Below are 26,053 nucleotides of genomic sequence, written 5' to 3' on the forward strand. Positions count from 1 at the left end.
AAGGCACGGATTTTATTCATATAAGTTAATACTTCAGCACAGCATTTCTTTTCGAAAAATGTATATGAACATCAGATTGTCATATTCTATGTACTTAAGAGAAATATTAGAATGTAATTTTCTTAGTTTTCACCCTATCTATCTATAATTTCGTCAAATTATATGTATTTTATTGGCTACATATTGCTTATTCTAGAATTGGAACTATTTCATTTGTTTGCGTGTGGCGGCGTCGTAAAGAGGCCAGTGGTGTGAGCTTTGAGGCTGCCAGGTAGCCGAATTGGCTCAGACACTGGGTAGATTTGGCCATACAATTTTTGTTATTCCTTTGTGGGGCGATAACTAATACGTTACCAACGTTCCATTAACACAACATATCCTTTCAAAGAAAATATACGAATAGGCTACACACATACACAAACCGCATAGTCTAAATATCTTAGGCCACATTCTAACGCATTTTCTAATATTAATTTGGAGGGCCAATATTCTCATGAGATGAAAGACTGCAAATACGATTAATTGTGCATTCTGCTAGACATGATTTTATCATTGTTGACTCTATACGTACCTCTACCAAATTCTTTTGGGGCTGCAGAGACCTTGGTTTTCGGAAAATAATTACTAAACACCCGAGCACTTGCAGCAATTAAATCACCCCGGCCTCTTGGACTTCCATCATGCTTCCATTTGCGCCAGTCCCGGTTTCGACTCCCCTCCCTCCTTCCTTAACGTCATAAGAAATGTCCAACCAATAAAGTACGAATGACATACGGCGCCATAACTCCCTCGACAAAATGTAACGGGTTCATTTTATGATGTTATTGCTCTTTACCTTTTGATTTTTTATGTTCATTCAATGTTTCACTGTATAATTTAAATCATCATGCGCATGTAATGCTAATACAACTTCGAAACTTATAAGTTTGCATATGAAGGAAGGAGATAACAAGAGTTTTTACATATCTTTCCTCGACAATTTACCAGAGTTGTCTCCCGTGTAATATATATAATTTTCCGATACAAAAACATATTTTATACAATATACCACTCACAAACCATAACGGCATCCTTAGATTTCAATATAATCTAATTTTACTGGAATCATGTAAGAATACAGTCGCTTTTACTGGTTTAAATTTCATTCAAACGAGTGATGACGTCATGTCGCTTTATATACTACAATACTTTCATAGGTCAGATTCCTCTCATTTCAGTATCAAACAACCATGTAAAAACATACTATACACCTCGAAAAAGCGATATATCCTCAAATTCTTATGGCTATATCTTGGTAATATCCACTCCACAGATGTCTTATTTTGTATGAAATGGCAAGTATAATAATCACGTAAGGTTCTAATTCTAATTTGTTTAGAATAGAGCCAAATGCAATTCTTATATTGTTGTGACAGAGAACAGCATTCCTCAGTTTACTAAAAGGATGTGCAAAATAACAGATGAGCTATGAGAAAGCTCTATAATTTTGTATGATGTTTTGAATTCTGACCTTATTTAAGAGAGAAAGAAGAATTTGAGAAGACAAAGAGCACTTATATTAAAAATGGATCTGACACATTCTGTCAAGGGCTGGAGTTATGGCGTAGTACGCCAGCCGTTACTTGATTGGCTGGAGAATCGTATGACGTACAGCAAGGATAGGGTGTGAGCAAAATCAGGAATTAGGTCGGATGCGAGAAAAAATAAGTAGATAAACGAATAAAATAAATAAAATAACGACAAATAAACAAACAGAAAAATTACAGTAACCTATAAACAATTAATAAATGATAAAATATATACATATTCAAATCTACTTCCTGGCAGTTTCAGACCAGTAAAGACTTCGGACATTCTCTTGTTTACGTCCAAGACGCATTGTGTACTACTTGGGACAGGCCACCAGCTCGTGCGGGCTAGGTTTTAGTGGGCGGGGAAGAAAAGTCTGTGGGATGATTGGATATAAAAGGGGGTTATTGCCACTGAGCATTTTCAAGGGATATCTATTAAGGCTTGTATCGTGGCTCTGGAAGCATGTGGCAAGGCTTTTGGACTTCCGAGGCTTGTTTCTAAATCAACCAAAAACGGTTAAGATGGTCGGACAAATAGTTGTAGAGAAATGTAGAAACGCTAACCTAAGCCAGACAACCAGATCTCGATACTTCTCTTTCGCTTCTGTCACTCCACAAGAAGCCACCACGATGCTACAATTGCCTTTGCCAAAAATCAAATATGAACTACTTTTTAGTTCGGTGACGCCCGTCACAGACGTTGCCCTAGTTAATGCCTTACATTCTTATTCAGTTCTGCACCGAGTCTACTTCTAGCTGCATAGACCCGTCCGGTGCTATGCTTCCAAGTTTAAGAAATCGGGTCGGCAGGTCTAATGCATCAACGGCCCTTCCGATCTCACAGCAAACCCCAAACTTTTGTTGCGTTTTACGATCTTTGTTTTCATTATAGTCTCCGCCGCCGGGTAATTTTATTAAGCTCAGGGAAAAACCCATCTCGCACCTTACCTTCATTGGTATAGCATGGCTCTAGATCTCCAAGTGATCCAAGAATTCGTGAACATTTCTTTTTCTTCACAAGTACGAGTTTCCAATTGTTCAAAATAGTTGCACCCTTTATCCAAAATCAACCATTCCACTGCTCCTCATGAATTGTGTATATTTTTTGGCTGCCTCCAGGCGATAATATATCTCCAAGAGACCAGCGGCGACGGAAGAAGTAACCATTCTATCAAAAACTCCGTCACCTACAAACATTCGCCCTTATGTACCCTCCAAGTAGCTCTTCACATCCAAAATAAAATGCTTTAACCTAATTTGCCAAAATATATCTACTCGGAGGGTCGCTCCATGAGTCATCCAATGGTGAGACTGGGGAAGCAATACACTAAATCACCGGATCCTATGTGAGCTATACTATCTTCGCGAACAATACGACTGTGAAATCGCCTCGAGTGTTATTATTTTCATCGGGGTTTATATGTGACGTTACACGTATTTAATCGCTTCCGTTCTGAACAACTCCGTTGAAAATCCTAACACAAGAAGCAATTTCACAGCCAAGTGGTTCGTTAAGTTGCCAAGTCCGCATTGGATATGGGGGCGAATTCGCCTAACTGTCAACCCCCATAGCTGATCATCACTATGGAACCGAGAAGACAACTTCCAGCTAGGTATGAACTCAAACCAAAGTATGGCCCACGATTCCTTAAGGAAACAAACTTTCGTTCCAGAATTCAGCATTATGTCCCTACTTCACAGCTTCCAGAAGCGTAGGAATTGAACAAAACCATTTGATAATCTTGATGAGGCTCTGTAGGCGTTACAAATAAAACATTTCGAAAATGTAACGTCTCACCTCCTTTTCTGTAAACAACTCGCTTATGAAAACTACTTGGTGCTGTGCCGCGCAGGCCACAACCACATTTACGACGGAACAAACTAAGTTTGCATAATGATATTACGCAAGAACGAGAGGGAGACTATAATGATACTCTAAACTGGAAGTTTTCTCCTGTTGGCGGTCGCGTGTCCAGACGACAGCTGCAAGGTATTGCTTGAACCCTCGGATTTGTTTTGCTCACTCTAAGGGTTTTGTTCTGGCTAAGGTTGGTTGTTTCCTCTGATATTAAAGAAAAATAAACCTTGCACAGAGAAAGAACCCCATTCATGTTTGCTGTTTTCATTCTACACGATAAGCCCTTGCTGGCGAAGAGATTAATTCCACCTTTCGTAATGGGATTCAGCTGTGTGATATCTCTTCTGAAGAGAAGGAGGTACCGTATACACATCAATAAAGTTGCCCGGCGCGATCTGAACGAAAGGATAAGTGAGCGACTGAGTCCATTTTAAACATAGGGGCTTTCCAGCCATTACCACGGCAAACATTACCTGCCTTATTTTGGTTGGCGTCAAGCGATCATTCATCTAAAGGGGTACCCGGTTATACTGACAACGATTAATGTTACCTTCAAGCATGCCGTACGTCTCAATCTATACGCGTGCCGTGTTGGCTGCTATCAAACTATTTCAGTCAGTGTTGGGAAAACTCAGGCCGGCGTCAACGAAATCTTCCCTTTCCGTGGGTTACCCATCACTGAAGTCTGGACCTGCTTCTCTCTCTCTCTCTCTCTCTCTCTCTCTCTCTCTCTCTCTCTCTCTCTCTCTCTCTCTCTCTCTCTCTCTCTCTCTCTCTCTCTCTCTCTCTCTCTCTCTGTCTCTCTCTCTCTCTCTCTCTCTCTCTCTCTCTCTGTGTGTGTGTGTGTGTGTGTGTGTGTGTGTGTCCTCTTCTGCTGTGAAGGGTAAGTTGAATAGGCCAGTGTCGATTCCTCCTTTGAAGAGAGAGACAAGGTGGCAGCCATGATGGGGTCCCATCAATCTGCGGGGATGAGGAACATGGTCATGATGCTGCAACTTTGAATTTTATTGGTCTGAGAACTGCGATGCAGGAGAGGGGCTTACCTTCTGTTCAATCAATATATCATCGTTTCTTTCTTTCATTCTTTTCTATCTACGTCAAAGAGTCTTTCCCACTACAGGGACCAACGATGGGTACCACTTCATGGTGATCCTGCGAGACGGACGTCGGATAAATTATCTCGACGATCGTTTTGATCACATCACATCATCCTCACCTCCATCTGGAAGTGCTCCCCCGAAGGGATGACACTCGGTCTCCGGACCGATACCAAGCCTTTTATCAATGTTCATTATGTTTTCGTCTTCACTCCACTTCCCATGATGATAGCTAACAACCGGTGACTGATCACAACCTCTTTTACCTTCTCAGCCGGTGACACATATATAAACGTTACCAAATAACGCAACAGGCCAGCGCGCGCGCGCACACACACACACACACACTTACATATTTACATATATTTATAAAGACACTGTGTCCGGTACTCAGTTCACAAGCAGAAATTAGTAAGCAGACTCTATCTTGCATAACCAGACGATTACATATTGAACCACCAATCATGTTTTAATAGTTCTTGTTTGCCTCTACCCCAACAGAGAAGTTCTTGACTCGAGTGATGTCACTCGAAGTAGATCTTAATCTGATTACTCCTCCCCCACCCCCACCGCGCCGCCGCTGCTGGTGATCATATGTCCGAGTGATCTCCGTCACACAAATGCGGTCATCTGATGCTTCTTTCAGGATGTAATCTAATCCCTATAACCCTTTACTGCTTAAAGGGACGAACTTTGAGACTTGAAGGATTCTATCCAGGCTATAGGCAGACAATTTTATTCTGCCTTAGGCAGGGCAGTAATCAAGAATCAACATGTGTTTCACATGAAATCTTTCAGTGAACCTTTTACTACCTAATAGGACGAATTTGGGATCTTTAAATATCCTACCCTATTTAAATTAAGACTATATTATTCAGTTTACGAGGAACACAAAGCCAGTAAGGAGTAAAAAGTCAAAGGAGTTTAAGTGAAGTCAATTTTTACCTTTTACTTCCTAGAAAGACGAATTGGCGTCTCCAACGATTAAATCGTTTAACTTTAACCAGACGATTTTATTCAGCTCACAAGAGTGTCTACAGAGTATTGGATTACCTAACTGCACTCCCCTTTGTCCCATTACCCTCACCGTGCGGTCCATAATCCATCCACAGAACTCCCATTCACTGATACGATACAATAAGAGTATTACATCAGAGCTCCAGCTTTCAACGCTTCATAGTCTACTCATCACAGTTGTAAGCGCTTCAATACTCTCTCCATCATGTTTATTCCTCTCAACACAGCTTTTATTAAACATATCACGTAAGTTAGGCCCCTTTCGCTCAGTTTTTTTACTGTGTATTCTATACGCCCTCATGCGATATCATTTATCTGGAAGAAACCCTCTCCTCGGCGGAAGGGCTAAACTTCTTTAATTAATTCCAGAGCCGCTACACTAATTCCTTACTAAATTTGAAGATCCCAAACTACCTCTTCGTCGCACACCCCAAGTAGATATATTTTCTTTTTCCTTATCTCACTCAATGGGCCCCAATTTACCTTCGCCTTTTCCTTACCCTGGTGCTTTAACCCATTCAACTCCGATGACAAGATGTCTTGTCATTTGGTCAAATAAAACAAAAAATCATAATAAAACAACAAAATGTTTGATGATCAAACAGCACCAGAAAAATATGACGTCGTCAGTCCTCCTCGAGGAGGACTGATGACGTCATATTTTTCTGGTGCTGTTTGATCATCAAACATTTTGTTGTTTTATTATGATTTTTTGTTTTATTTGACCAAATGACAAGACATCTTGTCATCGGAGTTGAATGGGTTAACACACTACTGGATGAAATGCATTTCTTATACTCCTGTTGAGATATCCTTGTTCTCGATGCCGCCAAGCGACTTTAGTCACTGGAGAGGAACACCCCTATCTTGCACAGCTAAAGGGTTAAAACTTACTAAAGCTATGTACATTTGGTCTGGCTACCGCCGCCAAGTGATTTATACAGTCCAGGGAACACCACCTACGCAGTGCAAGGTTTGAACGTTACACGCTCCTTCTTCCGCCATACAGTAGACACTTCTCGTAGTTCTCTTCGCTTGCGCGCGCGCGTGTGTGTGTGTGTGTGTGTGCGCGCGCTATTCATCATGGTGTCTTGGATCACGTGTTGGACTCATGATCGACAGCTATTTCCCTCCCGTATGAGAGCTCAGAACTCATATAAGACCGATCAATGGGTAATGCTGTGACCTTACACGCACACACACACACACAACTCTCCGCCCACAAGAGTTGGAGTAACGACTCGCAGCGCAGCGATACTGAAATTATTTCATCCCTGGGCGGGATTCCAACCCGGACCGCCGTAGCGGTGGCCGCGAACGTTACCACTGCGCCACGTGTGTGTGTGTGTGTGTGTGTGTGTGTGTGTGTGTGTGTGTGTGTGTGTGTGTGTGTGTGTGTATATACATAGCTGTATCTTAAGGGAAGGGGAGCTTCGCTTGTGGGGTCCCGTTTTTGTATCTTGCAGTGTCTAGTTTGCTCTTAAATCCGTGTATGGCTTTTGCACAACTATTGTTTCGTCTTGTTTGTTTCAAGTGTCCACCACACTGTGTGGAAAACTGTTCTTCTTCCTATCTCTTCTATAACTATCTTTTTTGAGTTTCTTTCCAAGTCCTCTTGTGTTTTTCTTGTCCCAATTTAACAAGCCCTCTCTGTCGAGTATTCCTGTGCCCTTCATGATTCTATATATGGTCAGTAGGTCGCCTCTCTTTCTTCTTTCCTACCAAAGTCGTCAACTCTAATTTAGCCAATCTCTCTTCATATGACAAGTTTGAAAGTGTTGGAGCCATTTTTGTGGTTGCTCTCTGGATTCTTTGATTTTTTTTTTTTTTTTTTTTTTTTTTTTTGTACTAGGTAACCATAATGTCGCCGCATATTCCAGTCTAGGCCTTATTAGTTGACTAATATTTTTTAAATCATTTCTTCGCTCAAACAGGTAAATGTGTTTACCTATGTTCATACGTATGTGTACACACAAACACACACACAGACATATATATATATATATATATATATATATATATATATATATATATATATATATATATATACATACATATATTTCATTTTTCATTTTTTTCCTTTTAAAGTTCCCAAATGCCATGGTTGTCAGAGAGAGAATCCCAATGTCGAAAGGACCACACTGACGTTAGCATCACAAATTCTATAAACATTGTGGGTCATGGGGAGTGACCCGGGGATGGTTCAATCCTAACAAGGCATCTAAATATACTGTATATAGTGCATGCACCAAAGACTTTTCTAAGGAATTTAGGTGTGAGCGTCTGCCGACACAACAAGTCCTCACGGATTTTGTATAATTTAGTAGGATATGTATGGAATTCAATGATGGCAGGTCCATTGTTTTCTATTTCTCTTCGCAGTTCATCTGCATGGCTAGGAACCAACTTAGCCATTGATCTATGTATTCTCTCAATTTGGTTTATATTCTTCTCTTTGCCCATATCATCGCAGCGTATCTAGGGCGAATAAGGTATTATATGATTTATTTATTTATTTTTCGTTGTGCCATAGTTCATGTAGCTGAAAAAATCCTGTTCATTAATAAGTATGCCTCACTCATAAATTTGCTAATACATAAATTATCTGTGATTTGTACTCCCACATTATTTTTTCTATTTTTTTTTTCTTCATCAAGTGATGATTTTTTCCCATTTCAAATAGTTTGCCGTTTTTGTGATTCATCATGGTCTTGGATCGCGTGTTGAACTCGTGATCGACAGCTATTTCCCTCCCAAATGAGAGCTCAAGAGTTCATATACGACCAATCTATGAGTAATACTAAGACCTTACACACACACACACACAACTCCTCACCCACGAGAGTTGGAGTAACGACTCGCAGCGAAGCTATACTGAAATTACTTCAACACTGGACGAGATTCGAACCCGGACCGCCGTAGAGGCGGCCTGGAACGCTACCGCCGCGCTAGCGAGTCGTGTGTGTGTGTCTGTGTGTGTGTGTGTGTGTGTGTGTGTGTGTGTGTGTGTGTGTGTGTGTGTGCGTGCGTGCGTGTGTGCGTGCGCGCGCGCGTGTGTGTGTGTGTGTGTGTGTGTGTGTGTGTGTGTGTGTGTGTGTGTGTGTGTGTGTGTGTGTGTGTGTGTGTGTGTGTGAACCTATAAAATACTCTATTTAGTTTTACGTTTACTGAACTGTGATGTCCCACCACTTGACTTCTAGTATGCTTTAAGTACACACAAAATCTGTTCTATAAGGAAATCTCAATATTTTAACACAGATTAATGTACATATTCATTTATAGCTTACATATCCCTTGTTTCTCGTACATGGACACAGAACGAGAGAGAAAGAGAGAACGAATGGAACGAAGGAGGGAGTTAGTATATTGTGCGTCCAGCAGCGCGGAGAGGGCGAGTCCTGAGGCAGCTGAGCTTGCACCGTTTGCGCCTGCGCGTCCGTCCTTGCACAAATCTGCAGCGATTTGCATTATGCTCGAAAGGGGAGTACCCTGTATTGCATCACAGAGGGTCAAGCCAGCCCGATGCAGGCCATCAGACAGCAGAAATTTACTCGTAAGCGTCCTCTACAGACGCTCACCTGATACTTCACCGCTGGCAATTGCGGATTTGTGAGCAACTCCATGGTCGTTAGGCCTAACAGCGAATGGAGAAAGGGAGGGAAGGACCACGTGGGGAAATCAGAGGGACGAGGAAAGTCTAAAGGCAAAATACAATGGACGTAAAGAGTTAGTGAAATGAGGAACGGGCTGGCAGCATGATCGGGAATGGCGTGCAACAAAGCTTTCCTATGCCTCCTAAGCTACATGTTCCCTCAATAAAGTCCAGGTTCAAGCTTTGCCGAGACATGAAATGAAGGGCTGGGAAATATAGGAGTTGCCGGGATGAAGTGGGAGTTGAAACTATGACAGATGTAGCCGAAGTCCATGTGTCCAACATCAATAAAGGCGGACAGCCGCAGTAGTCTTGCGCCATTCCATCCGTGTTTGTCACCGTGTGCGATACATTTGACGCACCGCCTCCACCTTTGGTCAACCTCATATGCATGACCTTCCCCCCTCCCGCTCCCTCAATCCACCATGTGCATGAGAAAACAGTACCATGTGTGTATATTCACTGAAAAAGGCAAATGAAAAAAAATGGCTGTGAGGACGGGCCATTGATTCCCAAGGGGAAATGGGAATCTCAGGATCTAAATCAAGTTTTCAAGCATGCCCTTCATAAAGAGCAGAGACCAGCCCTCACTCTTCCCCCTTGTGAGATCTCATACGCCCCCAGCTCTTGTTTGGAACTCACTACTTTCAAGTATAAAGCCCTCGCATAGGATGTTTGTCAACGGGTCAGCAATAAATGTTATATTTGCATAGCGAAACCCATAAAGTGAGTCAAAACTTTTGACCGCAAAAACCTATTCTGCATGTACAATAGGCGCACGAAATGTGACAAGAAAATACGTCCCTGCATCCTCAACAGTAAAGACATAAACATAAAAAATGCAGTATTTCAGGTCCACGACCCAAACGAGAGAGGACAATTTTCCCTGTGCCCCGTATAAGGTATTAAATGCATATTTTATGGGGTAGATATTCTAGGAACTTTAATGACATCCCCATGGACCAAGTCACTCCGCATTCTTTTATGACTGGAGACTAATCACTCAAAAAGAATTCTGATCACTTTGTACTTCACTATCACTCCGTTCTGCCACCCTCCTTATCTCACATTAATTACTTTTATGACAAAAAACTCATCAGTGTGTTGCCATCCCCGTGGGTAGAAGCGCAGTTATTGTGGACAAAATATTTTCTCAGCGATAACGGTTCGAAAGAGGTAGTGCGACAGCGCCGTAGTGAGGGAGGGGTAGGGGTAGGGAGTAGTGGTACGATGCGACGTCATTACCCCCCTCCCCCCTACTCACAACACTTTCCCGTGACTCAGGAGTGTCATCAGAACAAGAACGTGAGGCTGAGGTTGAAACAAGAAAGACCTACACACTTGGGTATAACTGACACTATATAACACTAATTGTTCCGTCAAATGACACAGTCACTTTTCCCGATAGGCAAAAATAATTGTGGCTAAAATACTGAACCACTACAATAATGTGAATACCAATCGACCAGACGAACACGTCAGTGCTTTGTTTAACTTTCTAATCTCGATTCCTTATCTAATCCTAAGGGTAATGACCAGCCATCGGAATGAATACACATAGCAATGCAAGATCCACGTACTCCGGAAAGATATTACCATACGAAGTGTCTTCCTGTCTGTGATATATCAAAGAAAAACCGAAATAGTATTACATTTCTATGTGATTGGTGCCAGCCTTCAAAATGTTGCCTCTGATGGACTGAAGAGGACAATTTTGTATGAAATGGATTGGCAGACCACGATGGCGTCCTGTAAAGGTACGTTTTGCTCGGTAATGACGGTCAAACGATTGTGTAGAACACTTAATTCTTTGTTTTTGAATGGGACTGTTTTGCTTCGAGCTGCAAAATACGAGGCTGACCATTTTAATCGAACCTACCAACGCGTGTATATGTCAGGTATGATACGCGTCACCTGCCACTGGCAATGGTATTAGGCTAATAATCGCAACGAGCAAAACGTACCTGAAGTATATGCTCTGCTCAAGAATCTACTATGGAAAGGACTTCACAGTCGACCAACGCGCCGGGGACATATTCTGTCACTCCTAGTTGGCAACTCAACCCGAGCCTTCCTCGAATTCGTACTCGGACAGCGACCGATAAATGAAAACTCGAAAGTAATCGATGGGGAAAAGGTGAGAACATTAAAAGCGTTCACACAAGGCAAAATTACCTTCAGACATCCATACTAATCTACTGAAAAAAATATTAAAATGCGTCTTCCACTTTCTCCCTCAGCTAATATAACTGAAATATTTTCCTTTTGCTCTTTACCTACTGTAGTTTCGTATGGATGTCTTCCTGGATAATAAATTAATATCCAGTAGCGCTATTATTATCATTATTATATTTTAACATTTCAACCGTCAACCACTCAGCGGGGTGACTAGGCAAGATAGCTTTTCTCGGAGCTCGGGATTTAATACCGAAAGATTCCCTTGCTGCCGTCCCCTGTTGATTTGGGTAGCCCCGAACCACCATCTAGATCAGCGTTTCTCAACCTTTTTACCCTTGAGTAACATTTAAAATAAATTGCGTGTCAAGGAACCACTGCGCAAAAAAACAAAACACACTCACACACACACACACACACACACACACACATAAACATACATATATATATATATATATATATATATATATATATATCGCTCTTCTGCTCTTCCGTTAACAAATGGAGTATCCATCGAGCACACTTCTTTTTCAGCCCTAATTGCTCATGCACGATGTCATGTGCACTCCCATAACTGACACCAAGATCCAAGGATAGGAATCGAAGAGTAACAGTTCGATCTTCGTCAATGATGGCCCGCGCACAACCGTTGTTGCTTCGGTCACGGATGTCCGAGGGAGGCCAGAGCGATGATCATCTTGAAGCTGAGTTTTTCGGCTGCGAAAATTCGAATACAGCAGGAAACAGTGATGGAGTAGATTCGGGAAAACCTTGTAATATTTACCCTCTGATCTCCGTTGTTTTTTTCCCCAGTTTCCACCTTAATGAAAGTGTAGAACCCGCAACCTTTCGAGAAATCCATGTTTCCGGTTAGAGGGTGAAACCAACACTGACGCAGTTGAACAGCACAACGAGATAATGTAACCCACACATGCAGCTACAAGTTCAAACGCGCCACAACTGGCAACAATTGATGCCCCTCGCTCCTCCCCCTCTGAACGCTCGTAGTCTCTCTGCTACGAGCCTTACTGCCATTACTTCCTCATCACCCCTGTAGCACATTCCAAGACAAAATCGCTAACACAAGGGATGCAGAAAAGAAGTCGTTATGCCCCATTGGTTTGTACGTTTATTAGAGGAGTCCCTTGCCCTGGCTATCTCTGCTTCCCACTGCCGCCACTATGATAGGCGGTGGTGGTCGGCAAAATGCGGCGGGTTTCCGATCCAGGTTTGCCTAATCCATGATGTAAGGTCGCGGAAAAATAATACCTGTCCCTCACGAGTCCAGCATGTGGTCCAAGACCATCATTAATCTCTCTCTCTCTCTCTCTCTCTCTCTCTCTCTATATATATATATATATATATATATATATATATATATATATATATATATATATATATATATATATATATATATCATTGACACGCGCATACACACACAAACTGAGTGAGGAAACAGTGAGTGCAAAAACTATAAAGAATTTAAGATCAAACTGGATGCTGAAATATACAAAAGTGGGTCATTACGAACATAATCTCTCTTCCCGTAAAATACAACTAGGTAGATACACACACACACACACACACACACACACACACACACACACACACACACACACACACACACACACACACACAAACAAACACACACACGCACACACACACACACACACACACACACACACACACACACACACACACACACACACACACACACACACACACACACACACACACACACACACACACACACACATTCATCTCGCAGGGCGCAACTGTCTTATCACTTGCTGCCGTATCCACTAAATCTTATCGATGCATTTCTGATGGTGACGTGTGACATAACGCCCCATGACCTTGAACTCTCCGATAAGGAGCAATGCTCTGACTCACCGGTTTAATGCCAACCATATTGAACTCCCTCCCCCGCCCTCCCTTGTTTTCTTCTCCAGCAGACACGTCTGGCCGAAGTGCCAGCAATATCGAACTATTCGTGGGTGGATCTCTGGGAATTCATTGACTCAACTGTCATCATGTTCCTCGCCTCAGACGGTCTTCCCTTCCTTCACCGCAACTCCCTCCGTATTCTTATGCGCCTTTTCTAAAATATAATTGGTTTTTATTACTGAATTTTGATCATGTTACTAACAATATTTCTGTTGGGGATATATCTTCATCTTCCATAACCACCTTCATCCATCACGACCCACGACCCAGATCTCTTCTCGTCACCAAAGCCGTCCCCGCCCCGTTAGTTTCCCCTTCAGCAGTCCCAGAGGCCGCGGCCGGCATACCCATCCCTTGTTACCACAAAGGTCACCTTTCCAACATCCTCTCGTAAGTCATGACAAATACATTATTCTCACTCAGCTTCTCAGCTCTTCTCGCTGTACCCTGCTCCCCACTTTACTCACGAGATCTGCACCACTATCCCAAATTCATTTCGACATGAAAGCTAACCTTTCCCTATGGCCTATGCAAAGGATTTTCTCTCTAATTATAACACACTGTAAGAAACTAATCGCTCGCCAAGTCCTGATCTTTATGGGAGGAATATTCTTTCTAGTCCTTTTTTCACTTTCTCGCTGTAACAATGACATCACCAGTTGTTCCCTTCTTGCCACTTTCAATGTACCTCAGGTTACATTAAACAAATCCTCTTCTCTCATATTCCTTATCCCCTATTCCATAATTCAATTCTCTCTCTCTCTCTCTCTCTCTCTCTCTCTCTCTCTCTCTCACACACACACACACACACACACACACACACACACACACACACACACACACACACACACACACACACACACACACACACACACACACACACACACACATACACTCACTCGACCTTCTCTATATCTTCTTTCTTATCAACTCGAACGTTCTCCGCTGTCACATGACAATCTTCGAACAGTAAAAACGTTTCGCAGACGTTATGGGAATTTCCAACCACCCTCCCTATCCTCCACCTAATCTAACCACCAATTCCCATTCTATGTCAAACAACTTTTAAATGTTGGAAGCGAGATAGGGTAAATTCTGTCGGTTTCTTGGACGGAAACAAAAAATTAAGGTTCGCTATGTATCTGTTCTTTAGTGATTGATCCTTTCGCAACACTTGTCCCCGCACTCTCATTTGCCTCCCACAAATCTCTGCGAGCAAAGCGAATTTAAATGAAGAGCCACCAGCAGCTGTTTCGTTCTCGGCCAGATAAACGATTAGATAAGGTGACAAGCGTGACGCTTGGGGCCTAAGCAACCGTTCCGTTTACATTCACTCTTCAGCTTGTCCAGCTCCTCGAAAACTCTTTTTCTACAACCTGCACACGTTTCCAGATGGAGAGGGTCGTGCGCTGCCCGTCTTTCGCACGAACTCGAGGCTTCCCCGGCAAAATTTACGAGCTCTCTTCCGTAAAGAACACATTTCCCTTCACAAAGACATGGTTCCTCAGGAACAGCGCATGCTATCTACCAAAGGTTGCATTCCCCCACGTTCATCGTATAGCATTCTTTACACACGTCATCTCTTTTTCTTCTCTCTTCAACTTATGCTCAGCTATCATGACCACACGCTATGCCACTCAGACCACACATTTGTACACGTATAATGCGTGCTCTGAAACGCAGACCGCAACTCCATGCAGCAGATATTCTCTCGTAGACACTTTGGTCTGTGGAAGTGTCCCATTTTTGTGACATTGCGTGATACTGCTGAGGAACATGTAGTCCTCAGGAAGGAGATCAATATAAGTTGAGCGAGTGTCAGCTGGGTATGGGAATGTGCATTTTGTTAGGGGTCCTCAATTCGTGTTCGCAAGTTCGTGTGTACGCGCGCGCGCGCGCGTGTGTGTGCTTGTTTACCTAAAGACGCATCCACATGTGGCGCCAGCATTTGGCAAACCCGGCAACATGAGTCGGCTCGGGTACTGCGCACAAGTTTACAATAAATACCAAATGATTCTTGCTGGATGATGGATTATAATTCGATTCTATCCAGCTATCATCATGAGAGAGAAATGTGTACCCTCTAAAGAAAAACGTAATTACTAATCAACAGGCACGCATTTTCTATTTAGTCCCTCACATTGTGGCCCAACTGTAGAAAAAAACATATACATACACTCATAAACATATGCACACATACACACGACACATGCAGGGACCAATGGGGGTACTTGTCCATGTTGGTTCTTCTGCCCATTTTCAAAATCCGTCAACTCTCTGGCACTCTGTCTCCGATTCGGCCAAAAATCTCTATCCACTTTAACAGCATCAACCCCAACATCTCATATGAGGTGAGCTGACAACCAGCAATTGCTCCCCTCTTATTTTCAACTGGTGATATAGAAACAATCCCACACTAACACAACTCAACTTTAGACAATAGTCCAAAGTTAGTTCACAGAGAGATCTGTGGGGCGGCGGTTTTCCAATCAGTGAAAATTGAGGCAACAATATACAGGTGTACATACATAAATACATACATACATACATACATACATACATACATACATACATACATACATACATACACACATACATACATACATACATACATACATACATACACACATAGACATATACACATACACACACACACACACATACACACACATACACACACACACACACACACACACACACACACACACACACACACACACACACACAGAACAATTCAACGTTTCTTTCCAAAAGAGATCTATACAGGGAGGGCGCAAGGAGTTTGGCAGTCGTTGTGGCACTGTGGGTTTCCAGAATGTGAAATTATTGGCGATAATGATAATAATAGTGATAATGATAAGAAGAAGAAAAGTAACAATAATAACAATTAATGTGGCCTCGATTTTTACTAGCTGGAAATCCGCAGCCCCACAGTAGCTGGCAACTCATTGCCCTTCCATAGACGTCTCTGGAAAGAAACACTGAAACTTTTAATGTCGCCGGCTTCTAGTGGTACGAGCGGAGAAGTCACTGGTTGTCAGCTGTCCTTATGTAAAAAAAAAAAAAAATGAACTACAAACTTGATAAAGAAATATCTTCATCACGGTCCGGTGACTGAGAGTCAGACCCTTAGGGCTCAGCCTCTTGATGAGGCTGACGGCCTTTGAAAAGACTGACAGTACGGAGATTATTCTACCTGACATCCGTCTTGCAGCTCCGAAAAGCTCTTGGTATCTACTAACTTAAGCTATATTTCTTACAAGGGGTTGCCGGTTCCAATCAGCGAAACTCGACGTAACAATTACACACACACACACACACACACACGTGTGTATGTGTGTGTGTGTGTGTGTGTGTGTGTGTGTGTGTGTGTGTGTGTGTGTGTGTGTGTGTGTGTGTGTGTGTGTGTGTGTGTGTGTGTGTGTGTGTGTGTGTGTGTGTGTGTGTGTGTGTGTGTGTGTGTAAATACACGGAAATGGAATCTGCAGTGGGAGGACACTTCCGCGAGAGAGAGCTGAATAGAGCGCCGCCGTAAAGCTCAAAGCGCCTGGACAAATCAATAAAAAGTGAAACATAAAGTTGCTGGAAACTGAGGCCTGAAGGAAGAAAGGTCGACATGAAACAGCAACCCAGTGCGCATACGGGAGGTCCCGCGGAAAATGGGAGAAGTGAGAGACCCACTTCTGGGAAAAGGAGTAAAGACAGGTGAATGGGGCCCTGCATCATGTGGGAAATTACAAAGGATTACAAAGGCGGAGCATGCCGACAGGAGACCTTTTGGTCCATATCTAGGTCGGATGCGAAAAAAATCATAATAATAAAATAATAAATAAAAACTATAATAATGTAAATAACAAATAAAATACATAAATAAATGCATAGGTATAGTTAAATAATAAACAAACAGGTAAATAGTAAATAATGATAAATTGACATATAACTAATAATAAATGAAAATCAGACAAATGATAACAAAACAAAAAACAAATAATATAAAATAAATTATAACCATTACAGCATCTTGCTTAGGTGTTTATCTAAATGATTCTTAAAGCTTCGAACTGAACTACATTGCAGGAAGTTTATTCCATTCATTAACTACACGGTTGGCAAAGTTGTTTCTACCTACTTCCAAATCGAATCTATTTCCGAACAGTTTAAGACCATTGTTTCTTGTCTGATTCTCATTCAATGTGAAAATTTGGTCACTTTTGATGTTGTCAATTCACTTTAGAATTTTAAATACCTGTATCAAGTCACCTCTGAGTCTACGCTTTTTTTTTAGGGCAAACAGATTCGTATGTTTTAGTCGATTTTCGTATGATTTATTTTTGATATTTGGAATCTGTTTTGTGGCTCGCCGTTGTACTTTTTCCAGTCTGTCAATGTCTTTAATGAGATTCGGTGACCATACGGAAATAGCATATCCCAAATGTCTACTGAAACGGCACGGTGTTCGGTGTGAGAAAATAAAAATTAGTAAAGAGATCTACACTATTTGGAACGCCATTTAACGAAGAGAAAAATACGTCACTGAAGTGGAAGTGTTGTATTCCTACAGACTAGTTAGCGGTGCCCCTTGTGGAAGGATACAAACGCGAAATAGAATAAGACACGAAGTCCAGTTGTGGTAAAACTGTGTGAGAAGAGTTGGATTTAAATTCTGCAAAATACTGCCACACTCAGGAGGGATACCGAGCAAATTAAATCTAATTTCCTGGGCCTTTTTTTCTAAAGAAACTTAGGAAAACCCGATCCTCCCCCCCCCCCACACATGCAATAATAAAGATGCCCATGTAAACTGACCGCCCATATATCTGGGCACTTATGCACTAAGAACCAGAGTTAAGACTTCATACACCCCGAGCGGTATAGTGGGCAACAGGGATGACCTTGATCCACGAGGTGCTACGATAGGAATGATGAACGAGTTTTGGATGGGTGTGGGTTTCGACTTGACCATCTCCCTTACAAGATGGGAAACGCCTCCAGGGTGCGCTGACGGAGTTTGTGGGTCACCGTAGGTCATCCTAAAAATGACTCTCTGGTAAGAGCGCAAAGATATGATTACTGTCCACAGGCCCAACCATGTGGTATGGGTCAAATTACTCTCTGGCGATGAGGGACATCAACTACTTCATCTCAACCAGTAACCACCATCACGACAGAAGGGTGGGAATATGTACAGGAATATGTCCTGCCATGTGCCCAAACTGGAGTGGGGACCCAATTTACTGAACAGATATCGTAGAAATGGAAAGGCAAGGTGAAGACCTGCCCTGTGTGGTATAATTTATTTTACCTCACTGTATTACACAGGATAAGAGGTAGGCTTGTAGGGTATCGTCTCTGTGCCTCCATCATTCCCGATTATTTTTTAAATATGTACAGGCATAAACGGAGTGATCTGAATGAAGAATATGAGTCTCGTCCAGCGTGATAAGTGGTGTAGAACGTTGCTCAGGTACACGTTTACTCGTATGTCGACGTGAGGAAGTCGAGCGATGAGGGGACGTCCTGTGGTGCACATATTGTAGAGCGCGGAGTCCTGTTGATACCGTGAAAGAAATATGACATTAGGGACGTGGGACATGCGTTAAGTCCCAGCTTATAAAATAAGGGTCATGTGAAGTATGTTACATGTGTCCAAGTGAATGGAATATAAAACCCCATTCTACTTGTTGAGAGGAGTTGTGTGTTAAGACGGGTTACACATAAGTGATGTCCCGAACGAAAGTACATATGGATTACGGAAGCTCGGATCACTCCAAGATTATGAGAAAGCTCTCACCCCACTTCTGAAGTAGAGCACACGAACAGCAGGGGAGCCCTGGGAGACCGTCCGTGGCGGAGATGGGGGCGCTGCGCCCTTACCTCCGTATGCCGCTCCCAGCCATGTCTTGACACCACCGCATATGCGCTCGTATGCGTGCAGGTATATACTGTTTTAGCTCCAACTGAAATTCTTCTCATCAGACGATTCTCAGTCCTCTTTTCTTCACGTAGTTTCTCATTGCATCATCCAATACCTTTCTGCATTTTTGGGTCGCATACTTCATCCAGGCCTTTTAAGATCTCACCTCTAACTTCACAGTTTTGCTACTTTTCGTACGGACGTACATTATCGTAAATCATCTGCACGCACACACACACATACACACACACACACACACACACACACACACACACACACACACACACACACACACACACACACATATATATATATATATATATATATATATATATATATATATATATATATATATACATATATACATAGTAGAGATGTATCGGATATCCGCATCCGCCTATTAATTCACATCCGCATCCGCGGAACATCCGCATAATAATTCACATCCGCATCCGCATCCGTAGTTGTGATAAACTGAACATCCGCCTCCGCATCCGCATCCGCATTTGTGGTGAAACATACATCCGCATCCGCATCCGCACTCTACAAAGGATGTGTGGATGCGGATGTGTTTTGTGTATTGCACAACCTATAGATCAGCCCTGTGCAACCTGCGGCTAAGGGCCGCATGTGGCCCTCAAAGGCTATCATTGCGGCCCTTTTTCCTAAAAATAGATAAGTTATAGTGCGCCCCTCAGAGAGAGAGAGAGAGAGAAAGAGTGTGTTACCAATTAGAGCCCACCGAAAGTTTGACTAAATTCATATTCTTGTGTACCAATTTCACCATATTTTTTTCTATTTCGTTCACTAAGGTACAGATTTTAATTATATTAGAGCAGAAAATAACATATTACTTGGAATTTTTAATTATTAGATTAAGTGATCCTTGGCTATCTGTCTATGAGTCTGGCTCGCCGTTGTCCTTTTTCCAGTCTGTCAATTTCTTTAATGAGATTCGGTGACCATACGGAAACAGCATATACCAAATGTGGACGAACTAACGATTTATATAGCTTGCTAATGAGTGATGGACTTGCGCGATCTTTTGATTTCAAAAGTCCATCACTTATTAACAAGCTATATAAATCGTTAGTTCGTCCACATTTGGAATATGCTGTTTCCGTATGGTCACCGAATCTCATTAAAGACATTGACAGACTGGAAAAAGTACAACGGCGAGCCACAAAACTGATTCTAAATATCAAAAATAAATCATACGAAAATCGACTAAAACATATGAATCTGTTTGCCCTAAAAAAGCGTAGACTCAGAGGTCACTTGATACAGGTATTTAAAATTCTAAAGGGAATTGACATCAAAAATGACAAAATTTTCACATTGAATGAGAATCAGACAAGAAACAATGGTCTCAAACTGTCCGAAAATAGATTCAATATGGAAGTAGGCAGAAACAACTTTGCTAACCGTGTAGTTAATGAATGGAATAAACTTCCTGCACAGGTAGTGCAATGTAGTTCAGTTCGAAACTTTAAGAATCATTTAGATAAACACCTAAGCAAGATGCTGTAATGGTTATAATTTATTTTATATTATTTGTTTTTGTTTTGTTATCATTTGTCAGTCTGATCTTCATTTATTATTAGTTATATGTTAATTTATTATTATTTACTATTTACCTGTTTGTTTATTATTTAACTATACCTATGCATTTATGTATTATATTTGTTATTTACATTATTATAGTTTTTATTTATTATTTCATTATTACTATGATTTTTTTTCGCATCCTACCTAGATATGGACCAGAAGGTCTCCTGTCGGCATGCTCCGCCTTTGTAATCCTTTGATTCACGTACTGTATGGTACGTGTGTTCCCGCCTGTCAGTACCGCTGCCTAACCAGTCTCCGTTGTGACTTCATTTGTTGTGGTTGATTTGTGATTACCGGTACTGTAAGTCTAACTCTAATTCTTATGTTAATGATCCCAGTTAACCAATATTAAGTAATTATTTACGTTTGTACGTTATAATAGTATGGTACGGTAGCCTTTCATTTGCTCATTTATAGTAAGGAAAATACAATTGTTTCGGACAATTCTTACTTTTGTTATCCCAATTCAGTAACAAACTAATTATCTATATTTTTCAGTATAATCTCACATAATATGTCTTCGATCGTAGTAAATAACATGAAATAGTAAGGTTATGTGGCCCTCCATACCAACAGAGTTGTGACTTGTGGCCCTTTGGGAAAAAAGGTTGCACACCCCTGCTATAGATTATACAGTAATATATAGACACGCAGTTACAGACTAGCAGAGTAGTAGAGTACTGCCTAGTGCTTACAGACTTAAGAGCTCAGACAGAGCTTAGAAATGTGGAGTAAATTTATTGATGTGTGTCTAATTAATTATCTAGTAAAACTAAAGCAAATAATATCACGGATTCATTTCCTTTCAAACTTACACAACGTAATGTGTCTAGAATTTAGGGGAAGGTCAGGAGAAGGGGGCGAATTTTACTTAGTGACTATGAAGTACAAATACATAGTAAATAAACTGCAAACTGTGAATGGTGGAATGTTAGATACTTAGTAACGACAAATGAGTGAGTCACTGTGTTTGTGTGTGTGTGTGTGTGTGTGTGTGTGTGTGTGTGTGTGTGTGTGTGTGTGTGTGTGTGTGTGTGTGTGTGTGTGTGTGTGTGTGTGAGGAGGGTGAAGAGGGAGATAGAGAGGAGGCTTATCGCCCTTACTTGTCACCTTCACCCCGATGCCTTACTGCTGGAGAGAGAGAGAGAGAGAGAGAGAGATTGTAATGTGTGTGTCGTGTGGCTGAGTAATGTCGTATATGGTAGTCTTTGACCTTATTCCCACTTCACATGGTAGAATTCAGTGCTTCTTCCTTAAATACTTTTAATGCGAATGTTTCCATAATTATACAAATAATAATATTTAAAAAATATAAACCGGCAGCGCTGAGCTCTTCTTATCGCACGAGTCTTCCTGTTGTCGCCTGTTTTCCCTGATACAGTGAGTTGCCGATGAAAAGATTTTCATAGAGGAAGGGTAATATTAGCTATTGTTTTATTATCATTATCATTATTACAGTTATAGAGGGCTTTTCGATGTATTTCTTGCCAGAATTTAATGCAATGAAGCATTAGAATAAAGTAATTTTCTTTTCACATTTGCTAAGCATCTCGAAAATTTACAATACTGATCCATAAGTTGTAAACTGGCATTTTGAGCATAAGTCCTACACAGTACACTGGCAGCTAAGTCATCAGTTTGGTAAGAGTTTGCCTTCGAAGGCAAACTGCTCCTTCCTTGCTTGCCCCTCGCTGATAATACAGTTTGCCAGTGATGGTTTAAAAGGATATTATAATCAAGTTTACAAAGCCTTATTGTTCTGTGCTGACTGCTACAGCAGCTGAAAAATGGCGTCACATAGCAGTGAAGTGTGGAAATATTTTATGAGCAAGTCAAGTGACTTAGCACAGTGTCTGTTGTGCAAGAATGATTATTCACAAAAGGGACGTAGAACTACATCTTTGAAAAACCACTTGAAATCAGTGCATAAAGAACAGTTTGAAGAGTTAATGGCAAAAGAGACAAAGAAGTTGGAAGAAAAAATCAATATAGAAAAAACACCTTTGCAAAAAGCAAAGACAGGTGCTAAGCAAAGGAATGTTGCTGAGTATTTTCAGAGTCCAAAATTATGGGATGCTTCTAACCCTAAGGCAAAGAAACTGGATAAATGCATTGCAGAAATGTTAGTCATGGATGATTTGCCTTTCAGTCATATTGAGGACATAGGATTCATGAGACTGATGACTGAAGCTGCTCCACTATACAGTCTAAAGCAGCGAAATTTCTATTCATCAATGATATGTAGTGAGTCTGTTTTCAAGAAAATAAAAGAAATAATTGATGAAGTGAAGCAAGACAACAAACTTTCCTTCGCAACTGATATGAGGTCAGATAGCTCAGCAGGTGTCTCAATACTGAGTTTAATTTGAAAGAACAAACTCTGTGCTAGGTGCTGAACCACTGGAAGAACGACATACAGGAGAGTATATTTCCAAAATGTTTGATGATATGCTAATGAAGTGGGGCATATCTCGTACAAATGTGCACTGTGTTCTGCGTGATGCTGGAGCAAATATGAAAAAAGCTCTGTTTCTCTCAGGTGTAAATAATTTGGATTGTACTGTGCATAAAATACAGCTGATTGCTAAAACTGGGTTATCATCACATTTTGATATAGAAAACATGATAAAAAAAAATCGTAGTATTGCTACGCACTTTCATCACTCAACTATGGCACAAGATTAACTTAAAAAGATTCAGGACAGGCTGCAAGTACCTAAACTCTCTGTTATTCATGGTACACCCACAAGATGGAATAGCCCCTTATACATGCTAAGAAGAACACTAGAAATAAAAGAATCTCTGTGTGTGTATGCTGCTACCAACTCCAAAATCAAACAGCTCAGCAATATTGAGTGGTTGATTATGCATAAATGTATATAAGCCTTACAACCTTATGAAGATATAAAAAAAAAACTTAGTGACTCCACATCAACAGCAGCTGAATTGATTCAACTTGTAAAGTCCTTAAAACACACTCTTCAGCATACCACATCAGTAGTTTCTAACCCTGTTGAAGAAACTCACACCTCAGATACAAGCTCTGAAGATGAACCAGAATCAGTGATTGAGTTAAATGAAAACAGAAAAGCAACACAGGCAGTAAACTTCATGAAAGAAGCAATGCAAGCTTATGTTGAGAAAAGATTTTCTTGAATTGAAAATGAATATCTTTACAGAACTGCAACATATATTGACCCAAGATACAAGAGTAATTTTTTTTTCTTCATCTCACATCACTGGTCAAGTAAAATCATCACTTGCCAGAGTATGTGAGGAGCTTCGTTAGACGACTATTCTAGAAAAGGAAGATGGAGAACCAAGAAGGAAACGAAGAGATGATGATACGAGTGAAACACCTACCACCTGTGGAACATTAGATGAAGCAATGACCTCTATTCTTGCCTCCAGCAGTGATGATGAAGCAGAAAAACCGTCTGTAGTAACTTTACTCATGAAAGATATTGAGAAATATCACAGAGAGAAAAGAATAAGTGGAACAAGTCAAGATAGTTTGCAATAGTGGAAGACAATGAAGACAGTCTACCCTGATTTGGCAAAGGTAGCTTGCCAGTATCTCTCCTGTCCACCAAGTAGCGTTCCTAGTGAGCAGCTGTTTAGTAGTGCTGGCTTGATATATGACGCAAAGCGCAATCGGCTTTTACCAGAAAAGGTAGATAAGCTACTGTTTTTGAAACGAAACTTGCCCATCTTGAACTTTAAATATTAAGTAATAAATATGTGTTTATAGTATCAGTTCAATCAGTTGGTTATAGATTTATAGTTAACCACTTTCAAAAGGGTGGAGGTTGGGGAAAGTGGTCGGTGGGATGCACGACGAGTTGGGTCCACATCCCGCATCCTGGTAACGCACAAAATGTGTGGCTGAAACTCGTCATAAAACATAATTGTAACAAAAAGTACTTCCACTTTACTTCCACTAGTATACTCTGGAACTCCCTTCCTGTGTCTGTATTTACGTCTTCCTATGACTTAAATACTTTCAAAGAGAGAAGTATCAACTATTAAGACACCATTCGAACTCATTTGGCAGTATTTTGGTTCTCCCACCTTGTTTTTATTTGTTACTTCTCCTGTCTGCATGGTCTGACACCGATTTTTTTTTTTTTTTGGGGGGGGTCCTCTTGGTGAGAACGTTTGACGTAAAAACATCCGCATCCGCGCGGATGTCATATTTTTATATCCGCATCCGCATTTGCATCCACATTTTAGTAGAGACTGATATCCGCATTCACATTTGCATCCGCAAAATGACATTCGCATATACATCCGCATCCGCGGATGTCTGAAATTCGACATCCGATACATCTCTAATATATATATATTAAAACAACATTCCACTGTGGTCAATTGTCAGGTATTGAAATTATGAAAATTTTGATGTGCTGAACACTGAATGAAAATGAGTCACCTAGCATGAACAAAGAGGCGACCTCGATCTTGCACATTTCCCGCAACCCCCACCCCCTCCCCCCTCCTGCGATTCTATAGCCAGATACTAACAATAATGCTACTACTACCAAATAACAACACATGTATCCCTCATTGGAACGTGTGCAGCGATGCAGTCGTAGGACAAAAACCATCATTCGTCGCGGGCACGGTACCGGACGAAAAGACGGGACTGCCTCTTGCACTGAATGAACCCTGGTGGTTGCCAAGATAGGCGCGCCCGGCCGACGGGGTCCCTCCACACCCACCCATTTATTAGGACGGGATGATGTAATAGACTATACGAAAACCTTCCCTTCATACACGTAGAACTTTTCCTCGTTTTCGACCCAATCTCTTAAAACTTATATCGGTTAAATTGTGCATAGAGTGTATACCTAAAAAAAAAAAAATAAATAAAGTAAATAAAAAGATAAATATCCCTTAAAGCACTTAGTGGCAACTATCTTTTGATTTTTCTCCAGACTCCTCTTCTCTGACAAGCACCGATACCGCGCGACCGGGTGGTCTTGATTAGGTAGTCCATTGTCCATCTACATACACACGCGCACGCGACACAACGCTTTCTAATACCCGACTACTTTATTCAGCTAAGGTTTATCTCCATAGTGAAATGGTTTAGCAGACTTTTTTTATACAAAAGTACCTAATAGCTATAAATTTCCAGATTGGGAGAGGGGTTCCACAGACATGAAATTGTTAGTTGATATTACTAGACAATTTTCATCAGTGGTCCCT

At 41.3% G+C, this 26,053-nt stretch overlaps 1 protein-coding gene across 1 annotated transcript in view; it reads right to left on the reverse strand.

The window, feature by feature from the left end:
* Nucleotides 1-26,053, reverse strand: part of LOC143041663 (max dimerization protein 1-like) — a 165,326-nt gene that overhangs the window by 73,139 nt on the left and 66,134 nt on the right. The window lies entirely within an intron of this gene.

Source organism: Oratosquilla oratoria, chromosome 31 (genome assembly GCF_046742065.1).
Source record: "Oratosquilla oratoria isolate Oo_2021 chromosome 31, ASM4674206v1, whole genome shotgun sequence".
Classification (NCBI taxonomy): Eukaryota; Metazoa; Arthropoda; class Malacostraca; order Stomatopoda; family Squillidae; genus Oratosquilla; species Oratosquilla oratoria.